Raw genomic sequence first — 8,064 nt, 5'->3', positions numbered from 1 at the left:
CCATCTATAACAATGGGCTCGCCCAGGTTTTCATGGTTTCTCGCCCAGGAACAATGTTTTCATGGGGCACATTAGGACCCATAATCCTTATAGAACAATCCCTGACGTCTGTAAGCTACTTGAACATAGTTGCAGACCAGGTTCACCCATTCATGGCAACAGTTTTTCCTGCGGGGGATGGTGTTTACCAACAGGATAATGATCCTTGTCATAAGGGTCGAATCGTCATGGACTGATTAAAGGAACATTCCAGTGACTTTCAAGTCATGTCTTGGCCCCCAAATTCACCTGATCTTAATCCAATAGAGCATTTGTGGTCCTACTTGGAAAACCAAATTCGTGCTGCCGCGCAACCCCTTCGCAATGTGAGGGAATTGCAGGATCAGTTGGTGAGCGCTTGGTACCAGATACCTCAGACTACCTATCAGCTCCTTGTGGAATCAATGCCACGGCGCGGGCTAGCAGTGTTGAGGGCTAAAGGTTGTCCTACATGTTATTAGCAGAGTGGTCATAATGTAATGGCTATTCGGTGTATAATTCTGCGTATATTTATTGTCATTAATATTTTCAATTATTACTATTACAGAATTTCGTTTATGTAATTTTCATATTGTTCTTATTAGCATATCCTTTTCATTAATGAAACAGAAAACTCATTCATACCACTTCTTCAACTGTAGAACTTTTCTACAGAATAGTAACAGTGCCCATTTTGACTTATCTTAGGTGTTAGTTGAATTTAACATATCGCATCTCGTAAAAATACATTTTTGAAGTATCTAAGACCATAAAAAAGTTTAAAAAGTGATGGAAAAATTATTTAGCTTTTGAGACTGTTTTCTAGATAAAAAGTCATTTGCTAATAGAACAAATATAAATAATTCAGTAAATATGGTTTCAGATCATCATATCATAGTTGGCATGACAGGCCAAGGTGGGGCAAGGCCATCGTCATCTCCAGGATAAGTTATTTTTTGGCCTGTACTGCCATTCTTTTACCCCAATCACGCTGAAATATGACATCACAGAATCGAGCAATTGTTGTTTCGGTTTTTCATCGTTTTCGACTCCTGAAACGCAGTATTTTTGTGGTCACTTACAATTGTTATGACCAAAACAGAATTTTCGTTCACTTAAATTTTATCATATTAATTTTTTGTGCAATTGTAATTGTTTTGCTCAGTTAAATAATGAATTTAAATCGTTCAGTTATAATTTAATTTCAGCAATAATTATAATCCAATAATTACATTCATTCATAATTGTTTCTTCTAAATTTAAGTTGAATTTTAATAAAATAATGTTTCTGAATTTCTATAAAATGAAGTACCTTATTTTATTATAAAATTTGCACAATTTAATACTTTTGCTTAAAAAATTACACGCATATATATGTATATATATATATATATTAATCATAATTAATTGAAAAAATTGCTTTACTTGTTATTAATTTTTAATATTTAGGTAAGAAAGTTTCTTAAGATATATACCTAGGGTAACCATGTTCAAATAATTTTTTTATCCATTTTTAATCAAAGTACTGGCATTTTCACTAACTGTTTGTCTGCTAGAATGGAATTGCACTTTTGTAACTGAATGAATACTGCTGCAGAATATCAACGGATGAATACTGCTTGAATGAATTTGGCTTAGCGCGAATACTTAACATGAATATTGATGTTAACAGACATAAATTTGTAACATTACTTAAACTAGGCTAATGTTTTTTAAAAGTATAAAAAATAAAAATAAAAATTATAACTATTGCAGCAATCTTATGCGGCAGGGCATAAATTCTTAATACCAGAACTCTTGCGTTTTTTCGCAGATGGTGTTGCGAACAGTAGACTTAACAATCAAAGAAAAGCAGGCAAAAATTACATCATAACATGTCCCGTTGCAATCAAAATTGATCGATATTTTAAAAAATATTGTAATTTTTCCTCATTAAAAATTTTAGAAAATTTTTTATGTAATTTTCAATTATTTTTCTTTAATTTGCACGTTTACTATTTGCAGTTCCATTTGCTGAAATGTTTTCGAACTAAAACCAAAAACTCAGAAAGCTTGAATTTATATTTTGTTACATAAGTTTACTGCAATTTCTTTAAAATTGTTTAGCTAACCACACGATTACAGGGTTGCCACAGGCGACTAAAAAAAGAAAAAAAAATTTTCGCTAATATTTTATATTAAAAAATATTAAAATTAACTAATTTTTCTAGCATTTTTTTCTTTCAATTTACTTTTAAAAGTGAATTCAGAGAATTTTTCTCCTTGAAACTTTAATAAATTTAAATGCAAGTCATAGTTGCAGTTATGATTGAATAATTAAAGAGATTATAAATAAACAAAAATTAAATATTGTAGTTCATTTACGTCGCACTAGAGTTGCACAATGGGCTATTGGCGACGGTCTGGGAAACATCCCTGAGGATGATCCGAAGACATGCCATCGCAATTTTGATTCTCTGCAGAGGGAATGGCACCCCCGCTTCGGTAGCCAGATGACCTGCACGCGAAGTCGAGCACTTTACGGTAGAGCAGTTTAACGAGGACCAATACTGCACACCCTCAATCCTTACGCAAACTGATCCAAGTGGTCACCCACTCGCACAGCAAGAATTTATATTTTGTTACACAAGTTTACTGCAATTTCTTTAAAATTGTCTAGCAAACCACACGAGTGACAAAAAATAGAAATAATTGGGTGACTGATATTTTATAAAAAAAAAAAATATTAAAATTACCAATTTTTTCTAGCATTATTTTAAAAAATTGACTTTTAAAAGTGTATTCAGAGAATGTTTTTCATTGAAACTGAAACAAATTGAAATGTAAGTCATAGTTGCAGTTACGATTGAACAATTAAAGAGATTAAAAATAAACAAAAATTAAATCATTTTCTACCACTTTTTACATTTATAGTCGCCGGTGGCATTCCTATGATTGTCACAAGCATCGTTTTTTTTTAACCGTAACTGATTTTTCAGTTTTAAATATTTAAAAATCCTCAATCTAACTTAAAACACCTTGTAATAATCAAAAGTAAAAATTCCATTGACGTTGAAAGAAAAAAAAAGAATCTTACTGTTAAAAGAGACGAGTATGATACATAGAATATTGCTCCACCAAATGCTACCAGAGGAATGCCAATAATGTGAGGAATATAGCCTTTTGCGGCAATTTCTGCCAACTCGTAGCAACCAAAAATGATGGACACGCCAAGAAGTACCCATGTAGTTTCATCTAAGCCTACCATCAAATGTCGCCAACTCCCCGCTNGAGGATATTTCACGTCAGCACTGTGGTCGGCGCAAGCCGGATACGGAAGTCGTATCGATTGGGATTCGAACCCAGTTAGCCGCATTAGAAGGCGAATCCTCTATCCCTTGAGTCATCGTGGCTCCCATGAGATCTTTTGTATTCCGGATTAGGTTAAGAATAAAAAGGTTAAGACGTCAAAGATTGGTATACACATAAATCCAATAAATCGGCTGTTTAACGCCGACGTTAAATGAAAAAATATATAAGTTTGCTCAATATTTAATTTTATTTACTTAGTTTCAAATTATCAAAACAGTTATGTTTAAAAATTCTGTGTAAGACAAGATAACTTGATTCTAGCGTATAATTTATTATACATTTTATCTGTTAAATTTTGTAGTTCGCCAAATCAAACCAAGGTCACATTGCCATTAAACTCATACCAGCGATCAAACGAGATCAAGACTCTAATAATCTCATGTTTTTCAACGTATTTTTTATTAATAGCTATAAGAGTAATAAAAACGTTTTTTAGTTCCATTTTGAACAATAAAGACTTTTATAGGTGGTTAGAGTTTTACGCGATCAACACGTTATTACCCAAATTTGTGAATAAATGCAAAAAACCTTAATAATGTATTTTTTAAAGTTTTTACATAACTTATACTGGTACTTCGTTTTAACCAATAAAAACATTTATCGGTTAGGCATGGGCACTCGCTTTTTGCTTAAAATATGTCCAAAGCTAAACTTAATAGACAAAATGAACTCAAATAACTAAATTGCGCACATTTTAATAATACCATTCTATGAAAAGCATTTCTGTATAGACAGATTTCGTTAATTGTGGGAGTAATCGAAGTTACTCTATTGCTGAACAATGGGTGAAACTGACATTTATTAGACCTGATATATCGTATTCCATGAACGGAATTGTTTTCTTATTCCTTTAAGACTCAAGGGTACCCAGAAAGATACCTCACCAAATACAGGATACCCATAACCTGTAAAAATTATAGTGTCGTGACGAGCTTTTCTCAAGACTGCTTAAAATATAATAAAGTCAACTTCCAATTAGTTTTATAAAATTAGTTTTGAAGCACCAAGATAAACGAAATGAAAATATTTTTAGCTGATATGAATGCTTCAAAGTATGAATATTTTTCAAAATTTAGCTGTCACTTCTAAACAATTTCCAGATCGAGCTGGGTAGAATTAATCAGGTCTGAAGAAGTTAAGTGTTATTGTTGTTTGAAGGTTATGTATTTCAATTCGTAAATAGCTGGTACAAACGATTCAATTGACATATATTGCTTACTTTATAAACGGCATTTCTTATAGACTGTCTTTGTTAATTGCTGGTGAAAACCAACTTAATCTACATTAGTGGCAACAATGTCGCATCAAAACTTAAAATGCAATAACCAATTTATAATAAACGGTAGAAAAATATTTAGAGAGTATATCACACGATGAAAATTATCTGCAACGAAACCACCAAGTCAACCGTAAGCGCAATCGTATCCTCCACTATCAACAAAATTTCTCGAAAATCCTCGTGTGACATAGAAATCACAGTTGCACGAAATAACAGAAACTGTTTCTGTTCAATCAGATCGTTTGCTTTTTATGACGTTTCAATTCTGTGTGATGACGTTTACAAATGTAAATAAAAATGGCTGCGACATTATTGAAGATGGTGGCCGGATGAAATTTTGAGTTAATACATTAAATTAATTAATTTAACACATAAAATTAAACGGATATCAATTCTAGAGCGTCTGTGATTTACTTTTCCTCCCTTTACAAACATCTTTGAGAAAATATGAGATAATAGCATCACATGAAAAAATGTTAGCCAAAAGCTAAGATAAGTAGCAAAAAATGGTAACCCTATTACGACAACCGTTTGGGCAATTAAGCAACCTTATCTGCAACTCCGAATTGCGAAATTGTCTTTAGTGTGGAGGATAGAATTGAGATTCCGCTTACGTTTGTTCTTATTTTTCACTCGTGTGATATCCGTATAAGTTTCAGCTAACAGTTCAAATTGCTCTTTGTTTTAAATTGTTTAAAAAATATAGTAGTGAATTTCACGTAGTTGTAGAGCTAAATATATTCATTTAAATTATTATAATGCTCTTTTAATCAAAATATTCTAACATCATAATTCTCAAAAACGTCTAAGCTCTCCTATCATTTTTTTCATTTATAACAGGACACTGCTGTCACTGTTCTATACCTACTACCCAATGTATGAATATAAATAACGATATTTTATACCCAGCACATGGGTGCAACTTACGTTGTTCTACATCCGATATATCGTATGCCTTATCATAAGAATTTCATTTACATAGTCTTAGGTTAATTTTTAGTGGAATTGATGTTATTCTATACGCATTATATGAGTAGAACTGACGTAATTCTATCTTCGATATATCGTATATCTTATGACAAGCATTTCTTGTATACAGTCCTAGATAAAAAATCGGTGGAATCGATGTAATTCTATACCCATTGTATCGGTGGAACTGAAGTTGCTCTACATTCAATATATCGCATACCTTATGAAAAGTATTTCTTGTATACAGCCTTAAATTAATTTTTGGTGGAATAAATATCAATCTATAGCCCTTATAAGGGTGGATCAAACGTTGTTCTCTATTAGATATATTGTATGCTTTATAAAAATATTTCTTGTATACAGTTCCTGATTGTTGGTGATATCTATGTTACTCTATACCAGACATAACTATTTTCTCCAACATTAATAATATACTTGAGTTGGAGATTAGAAAAAAAATATTCTTTACCAATTTCTGGGCTTTGAAAATATAAGCCACATTTAAAATTATTCAAAACGTTTTTACAAAAAATTACTCTGATTTATATGTAGGATATGAGATGTTATCTAGTGGAAATTCCAGATATTTGTAAAGTATGTACCCGGAAACGATATTAAAGAAGCGTTTGAATTAAAAATGTTCTCTTCAGAGGCATGTAGCTTACCTATATATTGTTACAGACTTTTTCATTTGTTAAGGAATATTTCAAGTTTTTTACTTCCATTCATTTATTTCAACAAAATCCAAAAAAAAATTATAAATCATTTAAAAATATTATATTACTTACTCTACTTGCAAATACTGGTTGAGTTATAAAACAGCTCCATAGCACAAAACAAAATAATATCCCACAAGAAATTCGAAATTGCGTTTTCACATCCATTTCTCTAACACGACTAAGAGAACAGAATCGTGGAAAAATTCTTAAAATCGGTCGTGCACATTTACTGTTGATTCAGCTGGTACACTTTTCCAGCGGTTGTTGAAGCAGATAATAGACTCTGTCTTGTTCATTTTTATAGCAAGATTGTGTCTATACATTTTGAAATAAGTGTGTAATCAAATGTTTTCAACGACTGGAAAGAAATTTGAAATATTTAAGAAAGTTTAAAAGTTTTTTTTTCTGTGGATAAAATTTTTTATTTTGAATTTCCAAACGGATAATTCAATATTTGAATTTAATACATACTCAGTTAATAGATTCATGTCAAAAAATTATTTTGAAAGTACCTAATTATGTGTAAATTTGTTGAAATTAATTCATTTCACAAATCTCTTAAATTTTTTTTTAATTTTAAGTTAAAAAACTAAACAATTATTACCTAAACTACATGAAATGAATTTTGTTTATCTTCATTTATTTACAATGAAGAAGATATTAAAAAAATCACTATTATCTAAAATTTCTATATTTTATTTAGAGTTTTAAAACCTCATTTTTAATCTATCAATTTGTATAAATGTAAGCATTTTAACCTGAAATTTATCTATTTTTTCAACTTCTGCGATTTAAACTAAAATTTAAGAGCTCATCTTAATTATAGTTGCATTTGGATTTTTTCGAATTGATATTACACGCGCTACTAAAATTATTTGCGAGTGATTTTCCCTTCTCTACATAATACTTAATACATTTTTTAAAAGTTTTTTGAAAGTTAATGTTGTTCAATTTCCATCAATAAATGCTTCAAATTATTAAATATATCGTAATTAATTTTATCTCCTCACCAGGGCTCGAAAAAACTCAGAAATTTTACCCGTCCCCGAGGACGACTTGTCCAACCATGTACCCGTCCTCTTTTGAAACTAACCCGTAGCTTCTAAATAAATAAAAATATAATTTTCTCTCATTTATTACAAACATTTATATAAATTGCACAATGAATTAGTAGTTACTAGGATTACATTATACGGTAATAAAAGAAATACTAGGTTACTAATAGTAACCTAGTATCTCTTTTATGAAATAATTTATTTCTTTTATGAAATAATTTAAATGACAAAGGTCAAGTTATCTGGAATGTCAATTTATCCGAGGGTGCTGCGTTTTTTAAATGAATCAAATATGACGTTTGCCAGTTCCACAATCAAGCCAATGATTAACAGAGGTTTCTGCACATAAATCAGAAAGAGGTTTTCCATTTAGATAGATGTTCATAATTGCGTTTAACGCTTCTTGTTTAAGACCAGTACGTAATGTGTTCTTTTTTTTTTTGGTATGTTCCTTGCTGAAAAACCCCTTTCAATAGCCGCAGTACTCCCAGACAGAGAGAGCATCAATTCCACCATGCGCAGTATGTTGCTGTATTGTGGGTCATTTTGCTGCATTAGGTCTTTATAAATAGCTTAGGCTCGGAGGGCCAGAATGTATCACGAACATTAACGGGAAAATGGCCGTCCACACGGACGTCGGATTCGAGAAATTCGTTGTCCACGGGGAATTTTT

This window comes from Parasteatoda tepidariorum, chromosome 9 (assembly GCF_043381705.1).
Source record: "Parasteatoda tepidariorum isolate YZ-2023 chromosome 9, CAS_Ptep_4.0, whole genome shotgun sequence".
Taxonomy (NCBI): domain Eukaryota; kingdom Metazoa; phylum Arthropoda; class Arachnida; order Araneae; family Theridiidae; genus Parasteatoda; species Parasteatoda tepidariorum.
Note: the sequence above shows the minus strand (reverse complement) of the source record.